This window comes from Cupressus sempervirens, chromosome 9 (assembly GCF_028749045.1).
Source record: "Cupressus sempervirens isolate cs-2001-9-10 chromosome 9, ASM2874904v1, whole genome shotgun sequence".
Classification (NCBI taxonomy): domain Eukaryota; kingdom Viridiplantae; phylum Streptophyta; class Pinopsida; order Cupressales; family Cupressaceae; genus Cupressus; species Cupressus sempervirens.
The window spans coordinates 138163307-138185780 of record NC_143126.1 but is presented as its reverse complement, the minus strand read 5'-3'; the positions used below and the strand labels follow the sequence as shown (position 1 = coordinate 138185780).

Here is a 22474-nt window from a genome sequence, read left to right as displayed (position 1 = left end):
TGGATACTTGACCACTTTAAAAATGAGAAATATATTATTTTATAACCCGACGTCACATGGAGACACTTTTAGGGTTTGAGCTAAGTTTGGTGGGTTATAAGGAGGTAAAGACAAAGTTCGAAGGCATGATTGACATATTACATCTTAGATTTGTGTTATGGGCTCTGATTGAGCTTTCAGCATTTGGGACGCCAAACCCACTTACTTTCCCTGTTTGGGACATAGCCCCCAAAACAGTGGTCTGGATTCTGGTAGTCAGAAGCATCTTAGAGATTTTACATTTTTTCTTCTGAGGAACACAGTACTAAGTCAGAGTTTTAGTTGGGGTTTGGGTATTTTACCCGCGTGTGGGCACTTTGCAGCTGTACGGTTGCGTCTGGCAGCCATCTACTTTTCCATGTACAGCATTTGAGAGCTGGATTTTGGCCGTAGCTTCCTTCTGGGCTCATATTTCACCTTCACGCCTTTAGGTTGGCTTTATTCTTGGTTGTAATCATCAGGATATTATTGTAAATCTTCATTTGCTTACATATTAGGCGTCTATTCAAAAAAATCTGCTTGAAGCAACTTTGTTTTAAATGTATTTGGAATACATTTTTAGAACTGGTTCATGTTATTGTACTTCTGTTATTACTTATTGAAAAATCATCAAAAATATAAAACAATCAAACCCTTCTGCAACTTCTGTCTAGCTCTGCAAAAAAATTTTAATAAACAAGGAAAACAAATTTAAAAATATAAAATTACAGCAGATCAACGGAAGAGATCCATCAGGGATCTTTCATCATATAAGCGAGTGTTCAATAGGTCGAAAGAGAATCACAAAGGAGGGAAATTCAAGTATAAGCTTGTCTTCATAATCTTTATGCACTGGCACCGAACAACTCACTCCCACACTTATGTCTCTGCCTTGCCTTGAGCCAAAAAACCGTCCAATAAATCCCAGCGCCTAGATAATGGTCACAAGCAACATCTTGAAGTTCTAGCACCCAACAGGAGTGACGTCTAGCACTTAACATTGACAATTTTTTTGTCACACAGCCTTGAATGCAAACAAGTCTCATATCCCATTTTCTTAGTTCCATAGATAGGATATTTCTAGTTGTTTCCACCCAACACGAAGGAGTTTTGATGCACAGTTGAAGACCTCTGACCTACCAGTTGGGGAAATCACCCCAAGATAGGCATACATTAAATGCCAGTTCCATGCTTTGCCAAAAGAAAGAGAATCGACCAAGGGTAAAAAAATTTAGCTATTCAATGGCCACCAATGTCCAGTTTTACCAATGTGAAAATGCTCATTTAACGAGGAAAGCCATATTCAATATTAATCTCCAAACTCTTCATCAAATCCTATATTTTGCAATAAATTCCAAACAAACCATTGGAATTTGTCTTTCCTAAAAGAAATCTGAGTGTGTTATCCAACAATAGGCTAGGGCAGATTAGTCTGACTGCTATGGTAAATCACATATTATCAATGTATCAAACCAAGGATGTTGAGTGTTTTGAACCAGAATATAAGAATGGAATAATCAGAAACACAATAATAGATGACATGATTATTTCCTCTGGGAAGACCCTCCTACTTGAGGGAAAAATCCAGCCACGCCAAAAGATAATTCCTTTATTGAAATAATCACAAAAGCACTCAAAACAAATTTCTCAAGCTTTAATCTGGAATGAATCTTTCCCAGAGGTTGTTAACTCGTTGAAAATACAAGACAGATTGTGTTTCTTCACACAGTGTCATACACCACTGAAATGATACAAATATAATCCCAGCAGTACCAATCAAGAAAGTCTGTTAGTGAAACTTCAACAAACACTCACTATCTTCTTACTAGCCGTTCCAGCGATTATTTCTCTTTCAAGACTGAACAAAGTTAAGTGTGTCAATCAAATACAGATCACATATACAGCAGCAATGTAACTCTCAGCCAGTACACACCAAACATAACCAAAGAACGCTGCTCTACTGAGATTCATGATAATAATAATGAATGTGCCATTAGCGTATCTTATTGTTTCTCCAACACAAGAATCATTGAATTGTCTTTGTAACTGAAGATACTTTCATGGAAAGCCAAGAGACAGTTGTTACCAGCACTGAGAAGACTCTTTATTACATTGGTGGTAAACAAAAACATAACATTGAAATGATACAAAGTAATGAACAAATGAGTTACAATGCAAAGTGAATAACGGATGCCAAGTTATCTAATAACTGGGACCATGCATTAAAACGGATGAGCTTTCCACGTATATGGTCTTTCAATGATGACAATGCCACAACACACGAACAGGTAAGTAGACCATAAAGACACCAGTTCATATGGAGACATTCATAACAAGAGAACTCCAAAGAAAAACACAAGCACAACATGAACTCTCTTGTAACTACAATATCTTTAACAAAGGAGACAAAAACTTCGTAACATAGATTTACAAAGATGATGTATTTAAATGGAAAAATTGTGAATTGAAGATAGAAAAGGAAACTTCTTCAAACAACTAAAATGACCATTGAAGAAATATTAAAATTTTTAACAGCCTTCCTTAATTGGCATTGTTCTAAGTTCTAACAATCATACAAAAGATAATCTGCAAGGCTTTTAGGTACAGATGCATAGAAGGCTACCCCCTTCTAGTCAAGGATGCATAGAGAAGGATTCCCCTTGTCAAAATGCTTTGCAAAATGAGGCTGTTGTTAATACCCCAATTTTGCTAAACTTTTGGAAATGACCAAGATAACTAAAATCCATCCAACCTGATGTTGGGAAACAAAAATCGACCCTCCTTATGGTTAGAGACACCAAGATTGTCTTGTGAAACTGAAACCACAATTTTGAGGAGAAAAGTGACAAGCCCTTGTCCAGATCGTTGCCCTAGCAATTCTAGGTGTGATTGAGAGCAAATGCAAGAAACTATGATTTTTGTGGGAAAAATCATAAAACCCTCAATTTGATATTGACATCACCCACAAAACAATAACTTTTTGAGGAAAAATTGTAAAACCTAAAAACAAATTTCGAGGAGAAAATTGAACAAAATTAGAAACGATTTTTGAGCAGAAATCTGATCAAAATCATACATGATTTTTGAGGAGAAAAATTGATCAAAATCAGACATGATTTTTGAGGAGAAAATCGATCAAAACTTGATAGACAATTCTTTAGGGGAAATGTGAGAACCCAAACATTGAAACATTGAGTAGCTTGCACAAAATCCAAGACACAAACCATTGTACAAGACTTTTTTTCGAGAAAAATTGTAAAATTCTTGTACAAATTGATTCTTGTGGAAAAAATCACACAATTTTTTTGTGAACAAACCAAAAATTTTGAAGGAGAATTGTTGTAAAAACCTAATAATTTTTTATGAATAAAAATCATAAAAACTTAATGCTAATTTTTAGGGACAAAATTAGAAAACCTAGAATACTTTTTTTTTGGGAAAGAAGAAAATTATAATAGACTACCACCAAATTTTGGGAAAAACTCAACAAAAACCCGAAAAGCAAAGTTCCCACAAACTGTAGGAATCCTAACCAGGGCAAACAAGAGCAAAAAGGCCATGGATCGTAAAGTATGACCATCAAATGAAAAGAAAGAAGGTTGTCATCCCACACAACATGAAAAACTGTTGGGAAAAGTAAATGTAAAAAACATGTGATAATTAGAGGGGTTGACACAAGATTTGGTTTGTCCGAAAAAGCCACTGTATTTGGTGGAAATGATACATTCAAAATGCGCTGATAGAGAACAAGCTCAGGTTGCAAGAAAAGCAACATGTGATTTGTTGAAAATTGTTGACAATGCTGAGAAAAGAAACTTCTGATCTTCGCTCTGCAAACCAGAAACACCACAACGCACATAAAATCTCACACAAATTTCAAAAAGAAAAAAATGCAAATTATAAAGGAAAGTACACCTAAATCCTAAGTTTCAAAAACATATTTTTTCATAAAAAGCCGTTTGAAAGAAATTGGAAATAAATTCTAGAACCACATCAACCTGTTGTAATACTATGTTATGGCAAATCAATGTATTAAGGAAAGTTTCCTTAAATAAATTTACAAATACGACATTTCTAAGTGAAACAATCGTGAATTGAGGAGAGAGAATGAAAAATTGAAGACAAAAAAGAAAACTTGCTAAAACAATAAAGATGACCATTAAAGAAACAATACAATATTTTAATTCTCGCTACAACTTTCAGTACCCTTAAGTTTCCATCTCCAAGAAGCCCTTTGAGTTCCAAAAGGAAGAAAAATAATCAAAGCATGTGACAGAGAGCCTCAAAATGTACTCTTATATATTTATTATTAATCCCTAGAAGCCTCTATAAGAACTTTCCGAATCCCCATGCTTCTAAAATTTTATTTGAAACTGGAAATCAAATGACAATATTAATCCCCTTTAATTCACTTATGTCACTTTATGAAACTTTGTTAAAATAAAAATAATTGATTAATATCACCCATAAAATGTACTTTGGTGGATAATATTAAATAATTAAATTAATGTTTTTCCTTTTCCTCACTTCAGTCTACGAGAATAAAACATGCTAATTAGTAACTACAAACTACTCTTTGGAAATGGACATTACATTCAAATTACTTGCATACAATTAGGTCTTGAAGCTGTTACATATAACAAACTCCCAATTATTAATCTATAAAATGCTTAATCACCATTGGGAGATTTATCACCTTTAGTCAACTTGCATCTTGTGACCTTGGTTGTACTCACACGATTGCAATCCTTTGTCCCAAATTTCTTTAATATTTCCTTAATATTCTTGGTTCATGAAACAAATATAATATTACTCTTTTATCTAATTGAGATATTTGCAGCCCGAGGAAGGACAACTGACCAAGCATACATATTTCTAATTCTTTTTGCATATTCATTTCAAGGTCTTGGCACATCTCACTATTGCTACCTCCAAAAATGATGTCAACCTAAACTACAACAATCAGTTGATCACCTTTAGTATGAATAATGCCTCCTTTAAAATCTTCTTGTTGTAGATACTTATTAAGTCTTGAGTACTAAGCCCTAGGGGCTTGTTTCGATCTGTAAAACGCTTTATTTGATCTACATATGTATTTCTTATTCTCCGAGAGAATGAACCCTTCAACCTGCTCAATATACATGTCTTCTTCTATGTTTCCTTTATATAACATTGTTTTGATGTCCTTCTGGTCAACTTTCAATTTCTTAAAACTAGCAAACGCTAAGAATATCCTTGTAGCTTCAAGATGAGCAATAAGTGTTAAATTTTGGTGATTAACAATTTACCTAACTGAATTATGCACAAAGGATTCTTAACACCTTTTATATATATATATATATATATGACTTTGTAATAGTTGTAATATATATATATATTGATGAATTAATCATCTGCCTTATGTCAACCTTTATCTGAACTATGTTTTATCAGACTGTACTTGATTTTTAAGAGACCATAGAGACCTATTTGATTAACTAGAATACTTTCGTTTGTATGTGTTCATTGTTATTTAAAACTCAGGTTGAAGTTTATATTTGTAGATGTTTGGGAGTCATGTCCCTGATGGGAGTGACTCCACCTTGGAGTCATGTCCCATTGGGTAGGTGACTCAGGTCGCTTTCATCAATACAAACAATTAATTAAATTACAGACCAATAACAATTGTTCAGATAATTATATGAACATTTGGTCAGAGTCATATTTGGTCAGTCAGTATTTAAGGATTTGTTATTATTATTGTATAATGCTATTAGAATTATCGATTTAGTAATATGTGTGTGTGTGTGGGTGGGTGTGTGTGATATTAATTTAATTTACAATAATAATAATAACATAGTATATTGAAAAATCATGATGATATATTACACAAATATATCTATATTTTCAATGTCATTTTATCCTGACTGAACTAACACATGAACACTCCCTCTTAGTGTGGAAGGATAAACAATTTGATAAATATTACAAGATGGGTAATATTAAGAATGACACACTTTTAAGGATATCTTTGATAAGAAGATCTCCACCATTTTGATATCACATTTGATATCATGAGTATCGGCCTTTCAGAATATCAGCACATGATTTTCACCTATTACTCAAAATATATTTGTACAAACAACTCATAGATCGTCAAATCAATGACATCTAACACTTAGTTGTTGGTTTACAAGATATAATCCATCACGATCTGTTTCAACATTTACATAAAATGTATATCATGATTTAAATTATTGTAAGATCATCACCTTGCAATAACTTTGCAAAGACAAGTGATGATCATTTCAAAGTCGTCACTTTCTTATGATGTACACAGGTCTCATATAATCACTAAGTTTAGATTAAAAAAATATAGTACAATAATCTGATATTCTGAGACTCTATCTAAAAAATTGTAACCATGACAAGTTTACTTTAGAAGTGTTCCACATTTATAATAAAGAATTGAGAACTCCCTCTTAATCCAATATTTCACATGTATTATAGATATTTTGAAGTTCTTTAGAATGGGCATCTCTCTGAATCTGTATCAGATTTGCTGATTCTGTCGAAGGATGCTCAATGTTTCAGTCTATTAGGGCATTTTGTTGCTGAGTGACCATAGTTGGCGCATCTAAAGCATTGCATTTTAGAGTAGTCTATATGTTTTCTTTTCCCTTTGAATTTTTCTTTCTTCCTTTCATCAACTTGAGTTGTGAAAATCTGAATATCACCTTCAGTAGAAATATCACCAATTCCTCGAGATATCAACATGCACTCTCTTGTATGCAATCAACCTTAAGTCGATCAAGTTTAGGAAGCTTGGATCGGGAACATACTCCTCTATCTAAAGGTTTCCCATGATGGCGGCAGTTCTTTTAGTGCTATCATGGTTAATTATTTGCCATCATAGATGTGACCAATTGCATAGAGTTGGTTCCTTAGTTCTGTTATCCTCATGAAATATAAAGAGATGAATTCTACTTTATTCATCTTAATGTTGGAGAGTTTGTCTTTTAGTGTGAGAATTCTGCTGGTATTGTTTATCTTAAACATCTCTTCAAGTGCTTTGAACATTTCACATGCTGTGTCTACTTTTTGCAATGACGGGAAGTAGATGATCCTTAACAGCATCCACTAATAATTTCATAGCCTTAGTATTGTCTTTTTCTCATCTACTCAATTCATCACTCTCCTTAGGTGGTTGGTCTGATTTTTCAATAAACTGTTTTAGATCATGCTTCTTCAAGATTAACATAATCACCATTTCCATGTTGCAAAATTTGAGTTAACTTCAAATCTGTCCTCTAGTCTCATACCATTCACCATTTTGGCAGATGTAGGGTTGAAGAATAATTGAGTGCATTGGATAAATAAATCTGATTAGGATCGTCTCTTAGACCTGCTCTGATTCCATGTTAAATTTTTCCTTTGGTGATCAGATTTAACAATTTACTTCACTAAATTATGCATAAAGGATTCTTAATTAATATGGCTACTTTTATCTAGGACTTTGTAATAGTTGTTATATATATATATATTGATGAATTAATTCTTTGCCTTATGTCAACCTTTATCTTAGTGCTGTTTTATCAGACCGTACTTGATAAAGTAAGAGGCCACAGATGTTTGAACAGAGAATAAAGTACTTGCTGACCTGTTTGATTACCTAGAAGACTTTTGTTTTTTATGTGTTCATTGTTATTTAAAATGCAGGTCGTAGTTTATATTTGTATATGTTTGGGGAGTCACGTCCCCGGTGAGAGAGACTCTACCTTGGAGTCATGTCCCATCAGGTACGTGACTCCTGGGTCACTTCCATCAGTACAAACAATTAATTAAATTACCGACCAATAACAGTCGTTCAGATAATTATATGAACAGTCAGTCAGAGTCATATTTGGTCAGTCGATATTTTATTATTTAAGGATTTGTTATTATTATTATTGTATAATGTTATTAGAATGATCAGTTTAGTAATGTGTGTGTGTGTGTTATATTAATTTATTTTACAATAATAATAACAACATAATATATTGAAAAATCATGATATATTACACAAGTATATCTATATTTTCAATATCATTTTGTCCTGATTGAACTAACACATTAACAATAATCCAACAATCTCTTGAACATTACCCATCAGCAATTTGCAGATGATACCATCTTACTGGGGAAAAGTTCAATTGAAGAAGCATTGAACTTCAAAGCTCTTATACAAAGGTATACAAAAGCATCTGGACAAAAGGTAAATGCTGAGAAATCAGAAATCTTCTTTATTAACACCAACCCTGAAGTGGAAAATAAGATTTGTAGAATAATGGGGTATAGGAGGGGATCTTTTCCATGCAAATACCTAGGGATTCATTTAGAAAAAAAAACAAAGAGCTCTACAACTTGGGACCCCATTTTGGAAAGAATTGAAAGACAGATCAACAATTGGAAAGGAAAATGGCTAACTAAAGTAGGTAGAAACTCAAAAATTAAAGCTGTCTTGTCAGCCATCCCCACTTACCAATTATCATGTCTACCATTACCCAAGCACATTAATAAACAGTTAGAAAAAAAACTTAAAGGTTTCTTTTGGCAAGGAACCGATGACAAACATAAACTAGCCCTAATAAAATGGGAATCTATCTGCAAACCAAAGAGGCTAGAAGGTTTAGGAATTAAAACCTTAATTGGCGGAACCAAGCTCTAGGAGCAAAGTTAATATGGAGGATGTTTCAGGATAAAGACAGGAAATGGGCAAATATTCTCTATCATAAATATTTAAATGAAACTGATCCATTTTCATTATTTAGAACTAGGAATCTACCCAAAGGATCACATATATGGAATTTAATGATAGCTTGCCGACATATAATAAGCAACAACCTAACATGGGATTTAGGGATATGCAATGAAGCACTATTCTGGGAAGATTTGTGGGACTGTCAACCATCATCGGGTAGTTGTAACTTATCAAGGAATATCAAAAATACCCTTACTCAATTATGGGGGACACAAGTCACTAATTACAGAAACAAGAAGGAAGGAAGTAGCGAGGATATTCATGAATGGAAATCTTTAGACGATGTAAACCTAACCTTAGTAGAGAAAGAGGAGTTCTAAACCTTTTTAGCTAAACGACCACTAAACTATAAGAATAGACCAGACAACCTTATTTGGGGACCATCAAATGATGGAATATATAAAGTCAAGAATGGATACAATATGTTAATTAACTCCCAAAATTGGGAAGAAACCACACTTACCCTCAAGTTGTGATGGGACACAATGCGCCTTCCCAAAGTAGGCATCTTCTTATGGGCTGCATTACAAAAGAGAATTCTAATGTTTGATAAATTTACCAAAATGGGATTCAAGGGCCCTTCTAGATGTATTCTTTGTAAAAATAACTTAGAAACAACAAAACACCTATTATATCAGTGTCTGTTTACCAAAAAATGCTGGGATTGGTTGATGCAAAAACTTAGCTGTCAAACCCCACTTTTTGCTAACCTTGATAGTCACCTACGAATTTGGCCCATAAGTGAAAACAAAAAAGTTTACAATAAACTCTGGAACATATGTCCTTCCATCTTATTATGGGAAATCTGGCAAGAAAGAAACAAGAGACTCTTCAAAGATGTGTCATTAGAACACTCCACTTTTTAAAATAAAGTAGAACCTTGTATTACAGAAGTCATAAATAGCAATCATAGGAAAGTTCTGAAAGAAGAAGGTTTTTTCAGAAATTGAGACGGAGAGATGAGAAAACACTGAAATAATCTCATAAACCCTCCTTTAATCTATATGAAGAAAAACCTACAAGCTCGAAAAGAATGTAAATGGACACCCCCACACCCAAAAAAAAAAAAAAATACTGGAAGAAACTTAATTTTGATGGAGCCTCGAGAGGAAACCCAGGGAAGGCGGGATTAGGTTGTATAATAACACGGGACATTGGAGAATGGCTAATCAAATGAGCAAAACCATTAGGCGTCGTAACTAATAACATGGTGGAGCTAGAAGCTCTCAAGGAAGGGCTAAAACTTAGTTTAGAAATACAAACTAAGAACTTAATAATTGAAGGAGATTTGCAAATTATCCTAAATGCACTCAAAAAACGGTCAATACCAAATTGGAGGATCAATTCCAATCTAGAATCAATCTTAACCCTAATAGACAGGTTTGAAGAAGTAAGAATCCAACATATCTATAGGGAAGGTAATAAAGAAGCGGGTAAACTAGCAAGCCTTGGGGCAGATGGGGTAGAAACCATATCAAGGGGTCCCCAATCCTACCCAAGCTAAATTCATCTTACCTACCTTGGCCCTTAAAATACTCTAATCTAGAAACACTTAAAATACTCTAATCTAGAAACAATCTAATAATTAGAGTTGGGCTTCATAACCAATGCATAAGTACAAAGCCTAAACTTTATAACGGAATATTAACTTACTAGAAATAGGGGGCAACCTAGCTAACTTATAAACTCATTAAGTTTAGTAGCTATTTACATCTAAGCATTATAGAGAATTAACTTGGGTAGATTTTTTAGCATGGCATTCATTCTAGATACCTGTCAACTTTTATATCTTACTTCGAACCATCTTTTTAGCACACTCCTGGCTATGGTATCATTTATCATCCCTCTTCCCTTCCTCGATAATAGTCATCATTTTTGACATGGTCAATTCTCTAGAGTGATCACAACTGATCCTTCTAGATGCATCGGGAGAATTCAAATGTTCTTTAAGTAGGTATGCTTTCCTCTCATTCCTTTTAGTTTGCATCTTTTATCCCTTTAATTCCCTTGTTAGCAACCCTAAATGGAGACAACCATTAACTTATTTCATGTAAGGGAGACAAGGCCTATGGCATTCAAAGGCTTAGTCAAGCTTGAATGCTGGAACCATATCCTAAATCCTGTGAGTGACATGACTAGAGTTGTTGTTAGTAGGGCCCTAGGAGAAAGGTAATTATGAGTTTACTTGGTGAACCAATTCTTCAATTTTGGGACTTTTGTAGCTTGCCTTGCTAGAGCCCGCGTTGACCATTGGAACATTATTCGCCTATGCTCTAACCTTTTTGACCCTACTTGGTTTGTAGGGTTGGAGAATGTTGTGACTAGCATTGATGGAAATTTGAAGATACCCTGTGCTGAAGTTATATGGCGCATCCCCCAGGCAGCTTTGTTCATGCGATTGTGTTTTGCCAACCCATCTTGCAGATTAGGGATATCAATTTGTTCAATAGGGAATGACCAAAATGGATACATGAATACCTAACAATGTTTGGATCATACATTGAACCAGGCACTGATTTCTTGGACCTTAGTAGTCTAGATTTTGTCCTACCAAACTTTAACAAATCAAGCCAGGAGAAGACCGCCTTTGAATTGGCTCCAGGATCTTAGGTAACCAGTGCTGAAGAATTGCAAGACCTTATCATGGTCTACCAGAAGGTACCCTACCTCTTCTAATTTCAGTGTTTTCTAGTAGGTCTATAGTATTCCTCCTCCAGGGTTTTTCTATGTTTCTTTAGATTGGGTGTTCAGGGGTTTTGTTCCTTTTTTTGTAATCTTTTGTTGATCACTCAGTCCCCTGTTCTGCTCTGTTCCCTAAACAAATGGGTTGTATCTACCAACCACCTTAACTTATTGTATTACCTCGTGGGTTTATGTTATGTTAGTCATAACCCTTCTCCGTTAGTATGGATTGTAATCATAACAATATATACTATACTGGAACCTAAGATATATAGACAATGTAGATAACAAAATTTATGTACAACTCTGGTTCAGTAATGAATAAAATTTTGTTTCCAAATCAGGTTTCGACTCTTGACTAACAAATTTGCTTTGGTTCCTGCAAATTATCTTAATTCTTATATGGAATATGGCATAGATGGATAAGTGTCAGCATACTTATAAATGCGGTGTAATTTGAAAAGACTATAATTATTAATAATGCCTTTGATCCATCCTTAATAGAACCATTAATTAATCTGAATACTCTTAAAAGTAGTGTTACCCTGATGCGGGGGTGTGGCGGTGCGAGGGGACGTCGGGACGAGTTTTGGGTGCGGGAAAAAAAGGGCCTCAATCTGGGGACGGTGGGGGGATGACGGGGGTCGGGGGAGTGGGGGTTGCATAGTATATATATAATATATATGACTAAAAGTGCTAATTATGGAATGATACTTCAATATATTATATAACATACCAAATATAGTTGAATAGAGAAAATTGAAATGTGATTCACAAACCATAAGTTCAAACTTGAAACTTCATAACCATTACCAATGACCAGTTAACAAATTAACTTAGTTCAAGATGCAAGATTCAAAATTCATTGTTCAAATATGATTTTATGAATATCATATATCATAAAGATGCTCATGATGACAATGAGCCGAATAGCATGAAATAGTGAAATAATAATGTATCATAGCCATATCAAAGTGAGTACAATCAACAAAATGACAAAATGTCAATAATGAGAATGGAATCATCGTAAGTGCTCCCTAATCATCCCCCATACTGAAGTCCTCAGAACTACTAGACTCCTCGTGGGTAAGATCTTGATCCTCTAAAGGAACATCAACTAGCTCTACATTGGCTTTTGCTACATCGTCATCCTCATCAATCTGAGCTGGATCCTTTGGCTCCACATCCCATCGTGTTGCAGGGCTCTCCGTGTACTCGCTTGTCTTGCAATCTTTTAGCCATAAGTAACCATGTACAACAACCAACTTCTCCGCTCTCTTAAAGGTAAGTCTATTCCTCTTAACAGAGTGAATGAAGCTATAGGTGAATCAGTTCCTCTTTGCAGTTGAGGAGCTAAACACCTGAGATAACAAAGTTGAAAGTTACAACTTACAAGTTACAAACAAATGTTCATACAATTTGTAACAAATGATAAATGGTAAATCGATGATTATTGAATCAATGAATCATAAATTAAAATCAGTAATGTAAAACTCTTAAGTTTAAGATTATAAATGGCTGGAATTAGTAATTAGTATTACAAACCTGAGAAAGCAGTCGGATGGCTAATGGGGTGATCTCTGACTTTTGTGACCTATTACATTTCCACCACAAAATAGGATTCTTTTGTGCCATGGTTTTGAGATCCACCTTTGCAATATCTGAGTATCCTAGAAGTTACAAGTTTACAACATAATATTAAAATAACTTAAATAAAGTTATAACTTATAAGTAAAGTAACAATTAATTATTAAAAGAACTTATAATTATAAAGAGTTTAGAGCATTGAATCAAAATTTAAGGATTATTTGAAAGACTAGCAAATTCGGACCACTCGGTACGAATCTCACTAGCAGTCTCAATATCATATATCTTGGCAATGCATCGAAAGAACCTATTCTTCAGCTCATCTTCCCGAAGTGGTGTGACTCTACCAGGCCTAGGTATGTACCACTTTGGGTTCAATGCATAGGCAACCATGTGCAAAGGAATGTTCAACTTCTCCCACTTGCGGTGAATGATAGGCTCAATGTGCTTCGTATAGAATGCTAGAGTGGGGTCTCTCTCACGCATAGCAGCCCTCATCTGCCCAAGCATGGAATCAATGCACTCATAAACCTCTCCAAGGCTAGGTGAATCTGCATCTCCATAGCTGATCACTTGAAACACTGAAGTAATGATGGAGACTATGTATTTTGCGTCACTCCGAAACTGATCACTCTTCACTGTCTCCTTTACCCTCTTCCCTTGCTCTGTTCTAGACTTAGGCCATCAATTACATTCTTGTGTCATAACCATGAGTTACAATGGCTTTTACAACTCAATCATTCTCTCCAAGAGAATAGAATATGATGCGTACCTGGTCTCAACTGGTTTCAAGAATTGCTTGTTTGCGAAGCTCCTAAAAAGTGCATGTGATGTATGGTGATTGGAGATAAACATTTGCACCTCTCTCCCATCATTAACCACCTTTGTAATCCACTCTATTTTCCCCATGTCTTTGAGTGCAGTGTTCATGGCATGCACACAACATGGACTCCACCAAATATGCCTATAGGTTTCCTCAACAAGCCTCCTTGCAACTTTGCACACATGTGCTGCATTTGTCACAACTTGGACCACATTTTGTGGCCCAACTTCCTCAATGGCTTCCCTAAGCACATGAAATTGAAAATCAACATCTTTACAATGACCTGAACAATCAACTGCCTTCAAAAAGTATGGGCCCTTGGAGCATGTAACCATAATGTTGATGAGTGGATGATGACTAATGTTCGTCCACCCATCCATGATAATGCTGTAGCTTGAATCCATCCAACATGCTTTCATTTGCTCCATCAAGATCCGAACCTTGTCATAGGCTTTATCCAACACTGTGGTCCTCAACTTGTGGTCACATGGTGGCACATATGATGGCTTTCCCTCGTTCACTGCCATGGACATCATCCTCACAAAATAGGGAGATCGAGCCACATGTGTAGAGATGCCATTGCAAAAGAAGAAATCACCAACAACATCATCTAATTGGTCCCTTGCGTGCATGTTAAATAAATGAGCAATGGGGTTACTACCACTATGATTTGCAGTTGCTTTTCGTTTCCTCCTACCACTATCCCTTGCTGAATTGTGTGTAGGTGAGGAAAATGATGGTGTAGGTGACATGGTCCCTGCTCTCTGATGCAAGGTACAAGTAGATGTATCTTGCTGCTCCTATAACTATTGTATATTTTGTACTTGTTGCCTAGCAGATAAAGATCTAGGCATTGGAACATCACTATCATCAGGAATGCCCCATAGTTTGTTCATTTCAATTCTGTATTTCACATTCTCAGGATTTGACAAGAATATGCATGGGTTCACGTCATAGCCACTTCAAAAAAGGTGTGAATTAACTCTTGTAATGCTGACAAACCATTCTGCGCCACATATATTACACTTCCATTTACGTGTGCCACCACCTGAAGGTGAAGGGCGTGTAATTTTCGTAGCAAACTATTTTAGAGGGGACTTTGGATCATAAGGACCCGTAGCATACTGTCAAAATCTTTGAAGGGCAATCAATAGAAGGTACCCCTGGTGCAACATAAGGAGGCTCTTCCTCAAATTGACCATCTACATCAGCCCCATGATCACTTCCTTCGGGCTCAGGCTCATAATGAGATGCACTTGCCTTATTAATTTCTATGTCTTTTGCACTTTGGCTGGATCTAGATGCCATTTATAAAACTGTATTTCACAAAATGAAAATAAAATTATAAAAATGATCATGATACATTTCAGCCCAAGTAAAAATAAGTTATACAAACTAGTTTCAGCCTACTTAAAACTTAAAACTTTAAAAAATTAAAAGTTAAAACTTTACTATTTAATTTTAGCATTTACTATTTAAAAATATTAAAAAAGGAAGTTAAATACTAAATACTAAATACTAAATACGTTTCAGCATATGCCATATTGCCATATTTTTATTTTAAGAATAATGAAAAAATTAATATAGATAATAAAAATCATAGAACTATCAACTATCTACTATTAACAAGATTCAAGAATGAAACATTCAAAAATTTAAGTTGAAATTTGAAAGTAGAACTAAATACTAAATTTAAAAATTATAAATTGATTTCTAAAACCAAAAAAAGTTGTAAAATAAAAAAAACCTACGTTGAACTTGAGGAGACACTTGCCAAATCAAATCTTCTTGCTCCTCTTGCTCCTCTTGATCTTGCAATCCCTTGCAAAATCACCCACTAAGCTCTCACAAACTCCTCCAAACTCTTTTGCTCACTTAGCTCCTTGCTGCTCCAAAACAATGAAATGAAATGGTGAAATGAAAATGAGGTCTATTGGTCTTATTAAACCTTCAAATAGACCACATGGGACCCACACCCAATTAAGGTTAGCATGCCTAAAAAACAAATTTAAAAAAAATGCAAAAAAACTTTTTATTTTTTACTTTTTTAGTCATCTAGCTCGCCGCACCCCACGAGCACCTCTGCACTTGAGCACCCGCCATGCACTTGAGCACCGCGTCCCACATAGGTGCTCGATCAGTGCGGCTGTGGAATTTTCGCTAGCGGGGGTACTCAAGTGTGTGATGCACCCACACTGGGTGCTTACGCGCACCAGGTGCGTTGAGGTTTTGATGAGGGTGTGTGCACTTGGGTTACACTACTTAAAGCAAAATGTTGGGTTTCATGAATGATCAAAGCTCTCATCATTTGAGGAATTCACTTGGTAATTCACTAGTTTGATTTTATTTGATACATATGGGGAAATTTCCAGAACTGTTAAAGAGAGTATTAGGTAATATAATATATGTATTTAAACTTAAACTCAACACTTGTTATCAATACTTCATCCCAATCAAACTGTTGTGAGGTTTTAACACCATTGCCCTAGGGACCCCCATTTTAGGCAAGCCTTGGCAATTTTCGCAGGTGTTGGGAATTTTTCGGTTGCCTTAGCAAAATTTGGAGTTGTCCAGAGGTTTTTGTTGAATTGACAATTTACACCTTGGACGCCTTCAGGTCAGGAAAGGGATTTGGTTTGTTTTCACCCAGTGCTAAACTTGATTTTCCGAAACATGTAATTTTTTCCTTAGGCCAAACATAATTCAACAAATTAGATGGATTTTTTTTGAAAATTTGAAATAATTGTATAAGCTTGAGCATTTTTCAAAATGAATTTGTTAGATTTAGTTGTTTTGGAAAATCTTGAATTTTTTTTTTGGTGAAAAGGAAATTTTTGATAGTGAAATTGAAATTTAGAGTTTGAATTTTGACTGCCAGGCAAAGGATTTATTTTGTTATAAAATTAAAATTGTTTTGCAAAATTGAAATTGGATTAAATTGTAAAATCGCATTAGTTTGGTTAAAATTTTGCATAGAGGATTTTAGAAATGTTAAAGGAAATTTGTAATTTGGAATTGAAAATCAATTTTGGTTTGCTAGATTTTATTTTAATGATATTTTAATTACCAAAGCATTGTTAAATGAAAATTTTGACATGTCCTAGGCTTATCTTGTTTCTATTTTGCAAATTCAGATCAAACTGGCAATTAAATGGGCTAATTTCACTATAGGGCTAAGTCAATTTAATGTTTCATTTAAATTTGGGTCATTAATTGGGAGGCTAACTTAAATTTTGTTTCCCTCTAGGCAGGTCAGCCCTATTGAAGGAGGCAAAAGTTTGGTATAAGAAGGGGCTTCCCCCCTTTGATTTTCTCATTCATTCTTTCCACCTCCTCTTGCAAGTTGGAGCGATTTTTTTCTAGGGAGCGAATTTCCAGCTAAGGCGATTTTTGTGGTTTGATTTTTCCATTGATTTGCAGCAATTTTTTCTTTGAAGTTGGGTGATTTCTGCCCTAAGGCGATTTGGAGGAGCAGATCCAATTTTTCCTTGGTTGGTCGATTTTTGCCCTAGGTCAAATTTGTGGTGAAGAGGCTTGATTTTTGCGAGATTGGCAACAATTTTGAAGTCTGATTTTTTCCTTCTTTGGCAGCGATTTCTTCCTCCAACTATGGCGATTTTATTTGGTGAAGAGACAAAACGATTTAAGGTTTGATTTTTTGCATTTGAAGGCCAATTTGAGAAGTCAGAATTTTGATTTAGGGCAGACTTTTCTGTCCTAGGGCAGCGATTTTCCTTCAAGAGGGCAGATTTTTGCAACCAATTCATTTGCTAAGGCATCTTATTTTGGAGGAGGATTGAAATTTCTGAGATTTGATCTGAATGTGAAGAGGCCCCATTATTGGTAAAGGTAGATTTAAGGTAAAATTCTCATTCATTTTTAGAGGTGAAGATTGGTTTTAAAGGTGGATTCTATTCCTTGTTCTTGCTTGTTTCATTTTCCTTATCTTCTTTTTGCACTTTTCATCCCCCACTTCATCATTTCCACTAATAGGCTGAAGTTGGGAGATATAAGTGTAGATTTCATGATAGGACACTTGGAGAGGCAGAAATAAGCTAGACCACCCTAGGATTGAAGTTTAGAGATTGATAAGTGTAGTCCATCTTAAGCTAATGAAGAGACAAAAATAAGTGGTAGTCCCATCCCTAGGAAAGAAGTTTGGAGATTGATAAGTGTAGAGATAGAACTTGGAGAGGCAGAAATAAGCTAGATTCCAACGATAGAAAGAAGGTTGGAGATTGATAAGTGTAGTCCATATCATTTAGAACAAAGGGGCATAGATTAGTGTTTAGGATGGTAGATGTTAGTGCAAGCAAGAACTCAAATAGATTGAATACCAAAAAAGACAAGGAAGACATGATGCCTAAGACCACCTTCTTCGTGAAAGTGAGACGAATAAGTGATACCAATATCGGCACGGTGAACATGGTACAATTGAAGGAAGGACAATCCCCCATGGTGAAGAAGATCTACAAGAGCGGAATTGTACATGTGGTGGCTTTCCCTCCTACCTTGCCTTGTCCGCAATTGGTGATGGAGTGTGCATCCCTGTTTGATATTGTAACCAAGCCCATCATTTTTGATGAAGGGAAGAGAGTGTTGGCTAACATCAGCGGACAAGTGGTCGAAGAAGTATTCAATATTCCCCAGCATAAAGGCATGACGGTGGTAACGATGGATCAAACAACCAAGTTCTTTTAGAGTAACCAGGAGGCCTACTTTATTCATCTAAAGCAGAATTGGTTAAATGAAGGCAAGAAGGGAGTGACCAAGTCGTCAAAGCTCACCACATTAGGTTTCAAACTGGAGTACAACAATCTAATTGTGCTTCTCAGCCGAATCATGGGCATGGGTCAAGGTATGCAATTTGAGAACTGGATGTACTACTTTCTTGATGAAATTGAAAATGGAAAGAGAAAATTTGTTTGGGCTAGAATTATAAGTGAAAATCTAGAGTTGCAACTTGGGACAGTGCAAAATCAAAAGCAATTCTATATGGGATCTTATCTTTTCTATCTGATTGCAAGACTATACAAAAATCCTAGACTTAAGGCCTTAGGAGTGATTGGCAATGGGTCGAGGCAATGTTTGGTGCATGAGTGCTATCCATAGCTTCATTTGCACAACACCAAAGATTATAAGATGTTTTATGACGTCTTTGCCGTGAAGACGATAAGGATATTACAAGGGACACCTGCTAGAAGGTTCTTGTTGGAAGCGGAAGCAAAAGATAAGAAGTATGAGAGTTGGTTCATCCAATTTTTGCAATTCATATATATTAGAGTGGTAGGAAGTACAGCTTGTCCCAAGAGACTTCCGCGGTACCCACCCGACAAGATAGTTTTGGAGTTGGCTAGGCAACTTGAGCATTATGACAAGAAAATGACAATGTCAATGAGATAGAGTTTGGATCGAGATTGGATGAGTTGAGGAAGGTTGCTATTAGGAAGAAGCATTTGGGCACACTTGCCTTCCTCAATGCCTTTATCTGATATGCAAAAGAATATGAGAAGGATTATGAGAAGACACTGCAAGCAACGGGCAACATGATGAATTCTGTTGAGCTCAAGATGAAGCACACACCTTGCTCTCTCATGAAGGAAGTCAACGACAGGCTAGCCAAGTTCATTGCTTTGGCTAAGAAGATGAAAGAAAAGAGTAGGATTATGTTAGAAGATCATTTGGTGTAAGCCCAAGTGGCAAATTCTCCTTCTTGGTTAGGATAGGTGTTTGATTTTGATTGGCCACCATTTTGGTGCCTTATCATTGGTTGCCACTTTTCCTTTGTTTTCATTGGTCCATTGATGAGGTGGCATCTTCTCATTGGGCGATGGGGTGGCAACTCTAATTAGGGTTTATGGAATTTGATCTGGATTGTTGATTTTGCCTCTTAATCTCTACCGTTGGTTGTAATTTTGGCCCCTATATAAGACCATTTGCTCTCATTTGTAAAGAGTTGAAGAAAACTGTTGCTTAAGATAATACCAAAATTGCTTCCATCATTGTTGTGACTTGCATGGTGATAAGAACACTTGGTGTTATTGCATGGTTTCTACTTCTTATAGTTAGAGTTAAATTTCATTGAAGTTGTTAAAGTAGATTTTATTTCAAGAAAGTTGTTAAGCAAGGGTAAGAATAGATGGATAGTTGTATGGTGATATTAGTGGATGTTTGATAGAGATCCATAAACAAGGCCACTAGCATCCTAGCAGCTTGTTAGGAAGCCTTGCATGGTAATCTAGTCTTTTTTTTCCTTCAATCATTACATCTATGGAGGTAGAGCCACTGGTAAGCTTTCATCGGATTTGATCCCCATCCATTTGCTAATCTTTCCATTCATAGGAGTAGAGGTAAAGCAACAAGTATTTTAGTAGTTGGAGTTCATTTAAGAAGAAAGTTAGAAAAGGAGAAGCATCATTGGCAAACATACCCTTCATCATCATCACCATCAACATCATTTGACACTAGTATACATTGCAAAGCTAGACTTCATCATCATCACAACAAAAGTCCAACATCTTCGAATGAATAACGTAAGCCTGCCTACGTGATTAACCAACAAATCACATTAATACAACTGAGTTAGTATCCACAGGTGTAAGGAACATTGGAGTTTTTCTCATGTTCTTCATGAGTATTTACTTTTCAAGAGAGGGATTAAGTGTTTGGTATTCTATATCAAGTATTCAATTGCTATATGTTATGTAGTGGTACAAAATTGTCATCAACACAAACTAGGCTAAAAATCTATCATAAACAAGCAAGATTGTAATGAGCAACACTTAAGCACAATTCGGGGTTTTGCCCTTTGTTACCTATTGGCAGTAATTAGTATAGATGCAAATCAAGGATCTTAAAATCTTCAAAGATAGTACTCTAATTATACCACTCAATATTTTTAGGAAATTGGAAGATAGCAAAAACTTCATCTAATTCTATTTTGACCATAAAACATATTGGCATCTAAACCAAACTTTCTCTAGCATTAGTAGAAGTTTCCCAAACCGTAAATAAAAAGAGAACCTTTAGAAAAATCTAGGAATACTTAGAAACATATACTTGAAGCAGCGGATAAATAACAAGAGTAACCTCAAAGGAGCTATAAGATAAAATCACTTTGTTCAAAGCTCGGTCCCCCTCATACTGTAACTTTCAAACTAAGCATCAATATTCTGTTAAAGACTTGAAATAAGAATAATCTAAGTTTTTGCAGATTGCAAACTTACATTAATTAATGTCAGGATGAATTGGGATTTTGTCTGATAAAACATCACTTTGGAAAGCAACGTAAACATTTAAACCAATTAATCCTTATATAGCATAGAATCACAGATAACTAAAAATAGAAATAGAGACAAAGAAACAATCATTGGTAGGTTATAAGGTTTGTATCTGCTGCTCTGAGGGAATCTTTATCACATCTACTGAAAACCTTAAATTACAGAGACTACCAAATAAGCAAGAGGAAATATAAGGCATAAATATGATGATAAACAAGATTATACATTGTGAATTTCTAATGGTGCTAACGATTCAAATGAGTTTTAAGTCCTTGTCAGCAGGCATGAGGGTAGAGCTTACATCATATCTTTCAAGATGGAGCTTCAAAAGAACCTTTGCTCCTATCTTCTATTAATCTTATCGAACCAGACAAATCCAGTTTCATCTCGCTATGTGTTGAAGAGGAAGATTGCTGATATTTATAAGCTTTGTATTTAAATTAAGCCTAACTAAACTCTATGTAAATTGGGGTATGCCCCTTTTAAATATGTAAAAGTATATAGGACGAAAGTCTCGGGCAAGATTGGAGGTTTTCTTCTCCATTCTTTCCTACTAGTGCCCATTTGAATGGAGACTTTTTTTGGATCTTCTTTCTTTTTAATATATAATCAAATGGCTACAACCTTTTACCAATTTTTTTAAATTAAAAAAAAAAAAAAAAAAAAAAAAAAAACAAAAATCAATAAGGGCAAATGTTTTTTCAAAATCAATACCGTTGACTTGAGAATATTGCTTGCATACTAATCTTGCCTTGTTTCTCACAACTACACCATCCTTGTCTAGTTTGTTCATGAATACCCATTTAGTGCGATTTACATTTCATCCTAGATATTTGCGCAAGTTCCCTAGTTTCCTTTTGATTTAATTCCTCTTCCACATCACTTTCCTAGTGTTTGTCCATGAAGCTTTGGGGTTCAATTATAGAAAGCAAAGGCATCCTTATGTTTTGATGTTCACTTTTGGGGTTCAATTTCTGGGTTCACTTGCATGTTCTGATGTGATGACCAATCTTCTCCTTTTGACATTCATTGTTGTTGTTTTAAAAAATTAAGCCTTCTGGTTGATTCTTTTTAACAAATTTAGAAGGTGCCTCAGTTGCCTTTTTGCTGGTGTGTTTGAGTTTCTTCGATCGCATTCCTTATGTCCAATCGTTTCCACTTCTTTGCAACTTCCTTATTCTTGATAATCATCTTATTGAACCATTTCTCCTAATCTATAAGGAGATCTTCAGTATATGCATTTTTCGAAATGTAAACTTGAAGACTTCAAGAATGTCTCAAATTAATAAGATTATAGAAATAGAG

At 35.3% G+C, this 22474-nt stretch overlaps 1 protein-coding gene across 1 annotated transcript in view; it reads left to right on the top strand.

The window, feature by feature from the left end:
* The window catches only part of EMB2411 (DNA replication helicase), a 171751-nt gene that overhangs the window by 75899 nt on the left and 73378 nt on the right, over positions 1-22474 (top strand). The window lies entirely within an intron of this gene.